This window comes from Eubalaena glacialis, chromosome 6, assembly GCF_028564815.1.
Source record: "Eubalaena glacialis isolate mEubGla1 chromosome 6, mEubGla1.1.hap2.+ XY, whole genome shotgun sequence".
Classification (NCBI taxonomy): Eukaryota; Metazoa; Chordata; class Mammalia; order Artiodactyla; family Balaenidae; genus Eubalaena; species Eubalaena glacialis.
Window position 1 is genome coordinate 2,877,969 of NC_083721.1, and position 10,684 is coordinate 2,888,652.

A 10,684-nucleotide genomic window follows, 5' to 3' on the forward strand; every position below is an offset into this window, starting at 1 on the left:
ATGTATATTTTACCACAATAAAAAAGTGAGACAATTCCTTTACCTTGTGATATGGAAATATCTCCAAGTTATTACCCAGAAAATATGGTCGAGAACAATGTGTATTGTACGCTAACATTTACGTCAAGGAAACACACGTGTAGCCACTGCAAAGACTATCTCTAGGACCCACTGGAGTGGGTGATAGGGCTGCTCTCTGTGAGGGGGATGCAGGGGGTGTCACTTCTGAATTTTCTACCATGACAACAGCACCCACACATAAAGTCATTAACTAAAGTACAAATGCAAAGAATGAAGATGTAGGGCACACCACAGAAAGCCATGGGGGCGGGCGGAGGTTGTGTGTGTGACGGGGGAGTGGTCGGTGGGTGTGGTGTGGTGTGTATGTGCTGACCGTCTTTACTCTGCCAGAAATACTGGTGTCCCAGAGGCCCAGGTGCAGACCTGAAGACTTCTTTTTTTTCTGTTTTTTCCCTTAAAAATTTTTTTTTAATTGAGGTATAGTTGATGTACAATATTATAAGATTTCAGATGTACAACATCCTAAAGCCTTCTTAAGTGTCCAACTACACGGTCTGGTCTATTACACATGCTTATAAAAGAAAACACAAACGTGCTTCTTTTGCTGAGACCAGGTTAACTGATACCCCTGGAGGGACTCGGAGTACCCCGTGTCACCCGTTCAGGCGCTGGTGGAAATGAAGTTCTCTCCATCCCACTCCCCGCTCTCAGAGGCCCTGCTTTGCTTCAGGGCCTCCAGGGAGATAGACTCTACCTCCTTAAACATGACTGGGGGGGTGAGGTTTCATGGCTTTCCTCGGACCAGGGAGGGCAGCTATGTTCCATGTCACAAAAGCACTGAAGGAGGCTTTGAGAGGAGACCTCAAAAATCCAGCCCCATTAGACAGACCAACAAACCAAGGCCCAGGGGAAGGAAGCGACTTTTCCGAGCCTCCCCGCTGGAAATGCCTCGCCCCCAGCTCTCACCGGGCCTGTGCTCAGCACCGCCCCCCCCCCACCCCCCGCCTTTTGCATCTAACCTAACCACAGCCTCGGAGGAGGAGACGTCATCCCCATCTTACACGTGGGGAAACTCACCTGAGAAATGGACTCCTTCCACAGCCGAGCCAGGATTCAGTCTGGTCTGAGGCTGGCGGGTGTGCAGACACGAGGCCCCAGGACATTGTCCATCCTGATTCCTCGCACAGGTGCCCCCCCACCCCGCCTGCCTGGGGGAGACACGCAGGCCAAAAACCCCTTCCTTTCACACCCTCGCCCTCCATGTCCAACCCATCAGCTGGGCCCAGCGCCCCACCCCCGACATGCTTCCTTCCCCCCTCCCTGCCCCCACCCTGGGCCAAACCCGGTCACCCTCCTGGGATCAGTGCCCTAACCAGTCTCCCCGCTCGCTGCCCTACCCGCAACACTCCAAGCTCTACTTTTTAAAGAAACAGCTTTACTAAGATATAATTCACATATCACAAAGTTCACGCTTCTACAGTGTACAATTAAGTGATGTTTAGAGTATTCACAGAACTGCACATCTATCACCACTGGCAAACTCCAGAACATTTGCTTTACCCCAAAAAGAAATCCCATGCCCATCAGCAGTCACTCCCTATTCTCCCCTCCCCCACCCCAGCCCTAGGGAACCACTAATCTACTTCCTGTCTCTACAGATTTGCCTACTCTGGACATTTCACATAAATGGAATCTTACAATATGTGGTCCTTTTGTCTGGCTGGCTGATTTTACTTAAAGCCGTGTTTTCAATATTCATCCATGTAGTGGCATGTATCAGAATTCCCTTCCTTTTCATGGCTGAATACTATTCCACTGTAGGGACAGACCTCATTGTGTTTATCCATCATCCGCTGATGGACATTGGGTTGTTCTCACTGTCAACTAAAAACAAAACAAAACAACAACAACAAAAAACACACAACCTAAAAGTTGAGAATTACGTTTTATTCAGGGACTTTACTGAGCACTACAGTCTGGGAAGGCAGCCTCTCAGCTCTGAGGAACTGCTCCAAAGAGGTAGGGGATGAACCAGGATGTGCAGGAGTTATTGCTGGAAAAAAAGCCATGTATTTGAACATGAAAAGATTACTGCAAATCACAAACACCAGACATATCAAGTTAATGATCTTAGTGCTTTTCTCTGTATGGGAAGACGCAGGAGACTGGGCTCATTGAAATCATTCCTTTGATGTGCACCTCAGCTCTCTGGGGCCAGCGTCCTGTGCTTTCGCATCCTGAGTCTCCGCAGGGTGCATTGCTGTGGGGATGGGCGGTGAGCTGCAGCAGCCGACGGCTTGACAGCGGGCACCTGCCTCCACCCCGACTTCTGGCTGCTACATCCTTTGTTTACTGATATGGCAGTCAATATTTTTCATTCGCAGCAGGCAATGTTTTTCCGTGCACATCACCTATGGCTACTGTGAATAACGCTGCTGTGAACATTCAGGTACAAGTTTGCATGAGACTAGATGTCATTCTAAAATCAGTAGGTGCCACTGGGAAGTTCAAATGATGTACTCCACCCCTGAGACTTTTAAAAACATGGATCGGGCCTCAGTTCTCCTCCTTCACCCTCCCCGGTGACACCTATGGATTTCACAACGACATCCAATCTCGGGGTTCCGGCCACCTGGCCTGGCCAGAGCACCTCTCCAAACTCAGCCAGCCTTGCCTTGCCCTCCGCTCCCTCCCCAGCTCCAGGGACACTGGTTGTCCGCTGAGCACCGCCCTCACCAAGCTCCCTCCCTCCCCGGGTCTCTGCGGTCACGGTTGCCTCTGATGCTCACTCATTCCCAGCTCTCCACACTTCTCAGGTCTCAGCTCAAACATCAGGACCTCAGAGGCCGCCCCGACCCGCTCAGCTGCTGCCGGGGTCCTCCTCCCGAGCCGGCCCTCCAACGGCTCATTCACTCTTTTTTTTTTTTTTAAACATCTTTATTGGAGTATAATTGCTTTACAATGGTGTGTTAGTTTCTGCTTTATAACGAAGTGAATCAGCTATCCATATACATATGTTCCCATATCTCCTCCCTCATTCACTCTTAACTCCCTTCACAGCTCTTGGCGTGGTCTGAAGTTAGCTCGTGCTTTTTCTTGCTTGTCTTCTCTCTTCCCCTGAATGAGGGCTCCCTGACATTTTTCTTAAAATGCAGCAACAGGCCCCAAATGGAGCCATTTGCACACCCCCGACTCCCCACCCCACCCCCAGCGAAAGGAACCAAGACTTAATTGCAGTTTCAACCCCTCCCAGGAATGTGACCATTAAACAGGTAATCTGAAATTTCCGGATCAGCAAGAGTGAGGCAGTCCGCAGGGTACAGACCCTGCCGTTCCCTCCCCCAAAGAAGGTGGAGGGCCAGAGAAAACCCTTTCTTTTCTCCTGCTAATACCTTCTTGCCCCGCCCTTCTTCTGTGTATCAAAACCCCCCATTTCCTACAACCCCCTCGGGCCCTTCTGTTTACTAGATGGGACATTGCTCGACCAGGAATAGTTGAATAAAGCCAATTAGCCCTTCAAATCTACTCAGGTGAACTTTGCTTTTTAACCCTGAGGACAGGACCTGCTCTCACATGCCCTGGTGTCCCCAGGGCCTCCAGCAATGAATGTCTGGTCCTAGAGGTGCCGGGAAAACATGTGACTTTGATGAAGAAATGAAAAATAAGACTGGAAACTCCTGCAGTCCTAGCCCCGCGGAGCTGCTTTGACCGTAACCAAAGCCCGCTGTCCACTTCCTACCCCGCCTGCTGTGTTTGTGGGTGGTTTTGCTTGCTGGTTCGTTGGTGATTTTGATTTGGGGGCCTTCTCCTGTGTCATGAGAGCACATCCGTCCTTCCACGCAGAAAGATAAACTCTCCTCCGTCAGGCCTGTGTGACTTGTAATGCAGTAGGATACGGGTGCTACCAGCATGCGCAAGCAGCGTTTTCTCCGTTAAATGTAAAATGAGAAAGATCAGGCACGTGGCTTTGGGATGGAAATGACTGCCCAGCAGAAGCTGCAAAGGCACAAAGCAGCCTGTCGGTTCCGCCAGGAGGTCATTCCCACCCAGGGGAGAGAACACTTGGCTGATGTGTCCAAGCCCCGTCCCCCTGGCAGCTGTGGACGCCAGCGCCCGGTCCATCTCTGCTGCATCAGCTCCTAATGTGTCTGCCATCACGGCCAGCACACACTGTGTTATTGTCTCCTCAACAGTCACAGAGATGGGTGTCAGTGGTCAGGTCAAGCGGACACCAGTCCCTGGGTAGACCTATCATTACCACGATGGAACTAGGGTTTAATTCCATTTGAAAGGCCACATGTGGCCAAGAGCCTGTATCAGCTATCTTCTGCCACAATCAACGCTGTGTAACAAACCACCCCAAACCAACAGTGCTTTTATTAGCTCTTGATTCTGGGGATCGACCACTGAAGCTGGTCCACTAGGGCTGTCCACTGGCAGCTGGGCACCCTTGCACATCTGCCATTGGTGCAAGTGGGCATGGCTGCCCTGGGCTCCGGGCTCCAATAGGGTGGCCCCCACGTTGGCAGTCCCTAGAGAGTAAGTGTGAAGTCCTCCAGAGGACTTGCCAGGCTGGGAACCACACCGCAGCCCTTCCACCACGTTCTACCGCATAGAGCAATTCTCCTGGACGTGCCTCACTTGCGGAGAGGGGACACAAGACGCCACGGCTTGATATGAGGAGTCATGGAGTCACATCTCTAAGTGACAGAGTCTGCACACAGCCTTGCAGAGCCAGAGCACAGAACCAGCCTCAGACGTGGCAGGAGGCCTGGAGCTTAACCTGCAAATTCCTCTCCCCCACTTCTGATTCTGTGGGGTGAGGCCCGGGAAGCTGTGTGCTTAGCAAATGCCCAGGCCATTCTGACATGAAGGGTCCTTGACCACACGTTAAAAGACATGGACCCAGGCTGATGTTTCTTAACCCAGATCCACAGACCTCAGGATGCTCATGAACCCCCAGAAATGTACAAAGTTTCATGCTTCGGACCAGAGCCTTTATTCAGCATGGGAAAGAGCTCCATGACCCGAGAAAGGTTAAACTCGCCCATAATCCACAAGTACTCACTTTCACCCTGGTCTTAACCCTCTTGCCCAAGCCAAGGTGTGACACTCCACCCCCTCTACCACACACAGAAATGTAAGGATTGTTTGCCTGATTTCACACGCAGGGTTTTGTAGCCAAATGCCTCAGGTGTGAGGGAAGGAAAGGGGGTGGCTTCAGGGCACGTCCAGTGGGGCTGTGGCTGGGGACCAAGGAGCAGCCCCTGTAGACGGCTTACAGAACACGCTTAGGTGGACGAAAGTCTTCATAGAGATAAAACCCTCCTAAGGAAAAAAGAGGCCTGAGGATTTTGTTTCCTCATCTAAAATGACCCAAGGCCTTCGGTTTACTGTCCCAGCCCCACTGCGGCCGTCTGGTGGGGCTGCCGGGGCATCCTCGGTTGGGGCTGACGGAATCCACGTGGGTGGAGCCGTCATGAAAGGGGCGTTGTCTGTCCACGCTAGGGTGAGAATCATGTGACTTCTCCAGCCCCCACCCCTTAGGAACTGAGTGGGGTGTCCGAGTCTCTAAGAGAAAACTCTGTGTCACCAGATCGTGACCTGTAACCTGAGTAGGACATCCCTGGTAAAATCGGAAAACAAACCTTCTGGGGAGTTTTTGCAACAAGTGTGGGCTCGAAATGCTCCCGTTAATCCAGACCCTGGAGGGGTCAACTCAAAGGTCGACACACCGGGCAGCTCCAAGGAGAGGCTGCTCAAAAAATACAGATTCAGAGGCCCCAGCATGGAGATATCGATTGAAGCTGAAGGACACCAGGGGCTCTCCCAGGGCCTCTAGGGGCCCTGCTATTCCCCCAACTCCGCCTTACTGGAATAAGCCCAGAACCTGGCTCTCAGGGAGCCCTTCCAGCCATGATAAGAGGCAGGGACCTCCCCAGAGAAAGGCCAGGAGAGCCCAGAGGGGTTGAGGACCATCCCTGAGGATAGCCCGAGAGTCCCTGGAGCCCCCGGAGCCCCCAGACTCCTCCACTGACCAAACCAGGTCTCCTTCCAAGACCTTCTGGCTGACGAGGGACCCGGGCAGTGGCTGCCCTTAATCCACTGGTCCCAGTCTTCTGCTAGAGATCTGCAGGGTGTCAGCACCGGCTGGTGACAGGTTTTAAGGCTGTCAAAAGAAGAAAGTCCCTCAGAGGCCCCCTGTGCCCTAGTCTAGTCACACCAATCTGGATTTGTTTTTCTCCTGCTTGAAACTGTTGGGGAGGGAAAATTTCCCCCGTTAGCCCTCTTGGGTTCTTATGGATGGACTGGGCATCCTGTGTTTGTTTTTAATTGAAGTACAGTTGATTTACAATGTTGTAATAGCTTCAGGTGTACAGCAAAGTGATTCAGTTATATATTTTTCTCAGATTCTTTTACACTAGAGGTTATTACAAGATACTGAATATAGTTTCCTGTGCTATACAGTAAACCCTTATTGCCTATCTATCTTATGTATAGTAGTTTATATCTGTTCATCCCAAACTCCTAATTTATCCCTCCCTTCCCTTTCACCTTTGGTAACCATAAGTTTGTTTTCTATTTCTGTGAGTCTGTTTTTCTTTTGTAAATAAGTTCATCTGTACTATTTTTTAGATTCCGTCTATAAGTGGTATCATATGATATTTGTCTTTCCCTGTCTGACTTATTTCACTTAGTATGATAATCCCTAGGTCCATCCATGTTGCTGCAAATGACAGTATTTCATTCTTTTTTATGGCTGAGTAATATTCTATTTTTTAATATACGTACACACACACACACACACACATATACCACATCTTCTTAAACTAATTGAATGTTAGACACCTAGGATGCTTCCATGTCTTGGCTATTATAAATAGTGCTGCTATGAACATTGGGTTGCATGCATCATTTTGAATTAGAGTTTTCGTCTTTTTTCCGGATATTTGGGCATCCTGTGTTTTACCTGACACCCTGACCCCGGCACTGCCCTCAGGGACACAGAGTCTGATAGACACGTAAGTCCCATCAAGGCCTTTACTTCGGCATCTTCTGTTCACAAGAGCGTCGGTCAAGTACAGAGACTGGCTGAACTGACTTATTCCCTGCGCCCTTCCCCCTCCTCCCCAGGGGCTGGCCTGGGCCACGGCTCCTTCCATCAGAGTGTCTGTCACACCCCACAGTGATCCCCCCTTGCTATGCTTCATTCGCTCACAAATAGTTCCTGGGATGCTTTTGCCAAGCTCCAGGTCTGAGTCTTCCGGGGCCAGCTGGGCTTCGGAGTTCAAAGCATTCAGAGCTGAAATAAGAAGAAGAAGAAGAGGACATACAACATATTATATAACCTCCATCAGGGCCTGGGGCAGGACCGCCAACATGAAATACACTAACACTTCTGCAGCCAAATCTGTCCCACTAAGTGGGATAAATACCCCATAAACAGTATTACACCTTGCTTCCGGCTGATTTATATAGTAATAAAGTGGCTCGTGAGATGCTGAGATAACTACAAACAATAAATTCTCTAGTACTTCTTACTCCCAAGGAAAATGTTCTAAAGCTTCAAGCTTATGCCAGTTCAAGCGAAGCTCAGTGCCCAGACGTGCATGTGCAGTGAGTCATCTCCAGGCCTGGCTGCCCCAGCTCTGCGAGGAGGCCCAGCAGCGCTGCACAGCCTCGGTCACCAGGCTGGAGGTGGGCATTGGAGGATGGTCATCTCGAGCCACCATGCAGCCCCAGAAAGATGGTGCCTCTCAGCACGTCTCTGCGCGTCACCAGCTCAGAACTAAGCCGTCTCTTTGGCTCCGTGATTGCCTGCTTGCTGATAAATGTCCTCGAAGCCAGTGATTGGCAGGTCACACATCATGACTGCACAGTCCCCAGGGGCCTCCTCAGCATTCACAGCGCCTCACCGTCTTCTCCCCTCCTTGGCCTCATCTGTATTTAACCCAGTCCAGCGATGTCTCCATCCCTCAAGGGAGGCAGGAGACCTGCTCCATTTCCATGCCCAGCATTTCTTCCATGTCCCTTTCCCCTGACTTAAGCCCTGGTTTACATCAACTGCAGGAAGCATTCACTTACCCACCCCCCATTCCACCTCAAAAAAAAGTTTTTACATTCACTCTTCATGGGGTGTAAAACTCCTGTCACAAATCGGGGGAAAGTGAATGTCAGAAATATTACTTTTCAAAAAACATTCAGGAAGGCACCGTGTGCAGGAATAATAAAATATCCATTTTCTCCCAGTCTGGGCTTCTCTCAGTGAATTCATGCTGCTGATTGAAAGGGATTATCAAGCCAGGCAGAAAACACTTCCTGAGTTACCAGTACACGTTCGTTTGCATAAGAGGACACACACAGGGACGCATTCACCCGCCACCTGTGGCTTTTTCCAATCACAGCCAGCTTCATCCTGAGTCGGCCTGTGCTTTTCATCCTGAAACCCTGCCTGCACCCTCCTCAACCATTCTAATGCCTTTCTAGAAATGGAGCACAGGACCCAGCTGCCTCGTCAGCTCTGAAGACTAGTGCAGACTGAGGTTTTAACCCGAAACAATCTTAGCAAATCCACCACTATAATTTTCAGATGGTTCCTGAAGAGAAGTTTTTCTACCACAGACATTCAGATTGTTCTACATCACTGCCTAAATTTCCACAGCCAACCTTGTGAATATTCATGCTCACCTTTAAAAATCAGTTCTTCCTGTGCTATCCAAGCTGTTTCATGAGCAGCAAATGCTGTTTGGCATACGCTGGCGTCTTCATTGCCAACCCCACCATCCACTTCTGTCAGCATCCCTGCCCCCCGCTCCCCGCCCCAGGCAGTGGTTTCCAGGTCTCAGTGGGTCTTGGTCATCACCAATCCTGCAGAACTTCAACTGCCCGCCCTTTGATTTCCAAAGTCCTATGTCATGGTGGGTCCCAACATCACTGGCTTCCTGATATCACCAAGGACAGTGTTATCTGTGTCCCCAGCAAGCAGTGGGGTATCTTTAACTCTTTTTTTATGCATGAATAGTACAACTGAACACAAAGTCACAAAAGGAAAAATAAACTTTAAAATTTAAAACACACAGAACATCAGCAACTGATAGAGGCGCCTGCACCCCTGGGAGCACTGGAGTGCTACAGTCAGGTCAGGTCAGATTTTGCAGCAAAGAGAATCTTGGCACCAAACCTATGGGAAAAAAACTTCTCAGTGTCCAGAGCTTTCTGCATTTTGGAATTGCAGATAAGGGACTGTAGGTCTGTTCTACTGGGGAATCAAGGAAAAGACAGAACCAGGGTCTTCAAAGAGCTCCCAGTTGAACAAAAGAGAGCTGTCTGCAAACAGAGCACAGTTCAGTAGTGAAAGCAGCTATCGTTCGGCAATGTCGGGGAGGAAGACCTTTCCCTCTACCTTTCTAGGGTTTTCCAGCTGCTCTAAGAATTAAATTGACCGGAGACAGATCAATAGGAGAACATCAAACAAAAGTTTAACAACATGTATACATGGGAGAGGCACTGGAAAAATGAGTATCTCACCAAAATGGCTGAAGCCCTCACCTTAAACAGCATCTTCAGCTGAAGACGAAAGAGCAGGTCGAGGGTAGTGGTTTGGGACTTCAAAGGGGTGGAAGGCAATTCACAGAGATGGAAAAGCAGATGTGTGGTAAGCAAGTGTTCGTGGGCCTTGCAGAGACAGCGGAACACAGAGCGGACTCTGACCTCTAGGTTTTCCCACCACATTGGGCCATGTTCTTGGTAGATATCTGTGGCCACAGCTCTATTCCAGGAACGGGCCCTTTATCTAAATTCTTTAGGCAGCTAAGGGGGAGGTAAAAAGAAACACTTCCTGAGTCTTCTTTCTTAAAAGCAATCAGCCTAAATTAATCCTCATGCCAAAGGGACACATTTTGGGGTGACACACTTCGCTTACCTAGAGTGAGCACCTACGAAGTGCTCCCTCCAAGGCAAGCATTGCTGATTCCATTAACAAATGGAAACTCTGAGTCCAGAGAAGTTCATAACCAAGTGCTGTAAAGACTTACGTCTCCCCCCCTCAACACATTTAAATTCTAACCTCCAATGGGGTGAGGGCCTTCGGGTCACAATCAGGCCATGAGGGCAGAGCTCTCACATATGGAATTAATGCCCCTATAAAAGGACCCCAGAGAGCTCTCCCTTCCCCCACGTGAGGACCGTTGGCGCCCAGGATAGGCCATCTCAAAATGTGCCTTAATGGCATATTGATTATTTTGAATTAAAGTACTTAAGAAACGGCCAATGCAAAGGGACACTCTGACCCTCCTTTCTGTCTCCCTGAAAGCAGGACATAAATCTTTTCTGTGAAAGGAGCATCCCCTGCATCTAGAGGCAGGACACCCTTATCCCCAAAGATGGGGAATTGGGGGCTGAGAAACACAAACAAACCTCATTCTTTAACTGGCACCCCAAACCTAAGTTTCTTTGTCCTGTCGAGTCCTCACAAATTTATTGTTTCTTTGTCTAAAAAGTATAAAAGTTTCCTGCTTTGGCCACTTCTTAGGTCCCATTTCTACAGGGCCTCCGTGCACGTGAATTAGAATTAGTTTCTTTTTCTCCTGTTAATCTGTCTTGTGCCAACTGTACTATCAGTCCAGCCACAAGAACCCAAGAGGGGTTAAGGGGAAGTTTCCCC